Source organism: Muntiacus reevesi, chromosome 5 (assembly GCF_963930625.1).
Source record: "Muntiacus reevesi chromosome 5, mMunRee1.1, whole genome shotgun sequence".
In the NCBI taxonomy this organism is placed as follows: Eukaryota; Metazoa; Chordata; class Mammalia; order Artiodactyla; family Cervidae; genus Muntiacus; species Muntiacus reevesi.
In genome coordinates, this window is record NC_089253.1 from 4,458,591 (window position 1) to 4,460,789 (window position 2,199).

Genomic DNA, 2,199 nt, shown 5'->3' on the forward strand with positions numbered 1-2,199 from the left:
ACACCTAAATTTAAAGCACAAAACTGTAAAATGTCAGGAAGAACAATAATCAAAATTTTACATAAGTTTTAGATAGAACAATTCATGAAAATAAAAATTCTACTCATAAAAGAAAAATATAAATTGAACTTTATTAACATTAAGCATATTTTCTTTGCAAAAGAAATGGGAAATGAAATGAAAAGTGAAAAAACAAATCATAGACTAGCAAAAAATATTTGCAAATCACATGTCTGATAAGGGACTTATGTCCAGAATATAAAATAAAAATTTTAAACTCAATAATGTAGGGAGGAGAAGGGGACGACAGAGGATGAGATGGTTGGATGGCACCACCGACTTGATGGACATGAGTTTGGGTAAACTCCAGGAGTTGGTGATGGACAGGGAGGCCTTGCATGCTGCAGTACATGTGGTAGCGAAGAGTCAGACACGACTGAGCGACTGAACTGAACTGAACTGAACTGAATGTAGGAAAACCCTGATTAAACATCTCAGGACAGAACATACACATATGGAAGATAAACATATGGGAAGATGATCAACATCACTTATTACTAGGTAATTTACAAGAAAAGGAACAAGATATAGCTACATATCTATTAGAATGTCTAAAATCTAAAACATAGACTATATTGATTGCTGGCAAGCGTAAGAAGCATCAGTAATTCTCATTCATCAGGAATTTTCATTCATTAAGTAGGAGTATAAAGTGGTGCAGCCACTTTGGAAGATAGTATGGCACGTTCTGAAAAAACTAAGCAAATTTTTAACAGTATTCATAACACAGCATCTTGCACCTGGGTGTCTCCTCGGCTGATTAAAAACTTGTGTCCACATGGAAACTTGTATAAAATATTTATAAAGCATTGGTCATAACTACCAAAAGTTGAAGCAATCAAGATATTCTTCAAAAGGTAAATAGATATACTAACTTTGAGAAATCCATACAAAGAAATGCTATTGAGTGATTTAAAGAAAACTGAACTATCTAAGCTTGCAGCAATGTAGATTACTTTCTTTTTTTTTTTTTTTTTTTTTTTGCTGTTTACAAGAGACTCACTTTATTTTCCCAGTTTTATTGAGATGTAACTGACATAGAAGATTATATTAGCTTAAACTGTACAACATAATGACTTGGTATATTGTATACACTGCAAAATGATTACCACACTGTTTATTTGGCATCCATTACCTCCCATAGATTTATTTTTTTCCTTGTGATGAGAAATGTAAAGATCTTAAATGTGTATGGCTAAACAAAAGAAGCCAATATAAAAAGCAAACATTCTATATGTTTCCATCTAGATGACATTGTGCAAAAGACAAAACTACAGAGGTGGAAAATTATTTGATGCTTGCTGAGGTTTAGATATGGAAGTTGTTGAATTGATGGAGCACAGAGTAATTTTAGGGTAGTGTAACTAGTCTGTATGATATCGTAGTGGAGGACATATGACACTGTGTCAGAACCCGTAGTACCTTATATCGCAGAGTGGAAGCTAAGGTTTGCAAATTTTAAAAATTATTGAGGAGATCTGGGAATCCAGGCTGAGGTGAAGACTCTGATAAAATAATACCTCACTGAAGCAGGGAAAGCAAAAAACACATTGACCTCAGTACCTTTGGAAACTAATGGTCATTGTAAAACTAAAGACAAAGGGAAACGTATATAAACACTATATTTAATTAGGTAAAATTTTTTGCTGTGGGATTATAGGTTTGCATTTTGAAACCACTATATATGGATACTGAGACTGAACAAGTAAGTTGATGTATCTTTAGTGGCAGGAGACAAGATTCTTACTCTTAGAGTTTGAAGTTACAGAGAAGCAAGGGGGGAAGGCTAGAATGATTCATGTGGTATTAGAGACATCAACGTTTACTTGTAAGTACCTTAATATGAATTCAGATTTTGAAGCATCAGTGGTTAGAGATATGTATTATACATAGGTGATCAGACACCCATACATTCGTCAGCCCTGCCTGCTGGGATGCACTGAAGCAAGGACATTCCAGTAGCAGTGAGCACATCCAGTGCTCAGATCTTGGTTTCTAGTATCATTCTCCAACAAAAACAGCAGCAACCCTGAACTCTTTGGAGAAATGACTAATTCTAGGTCTGGGACAAAGAATATGCAAAGTTACTCCTGAACATTTATAACACCAGAAAGTCAGACAGTGCTAACAAAATCAAGC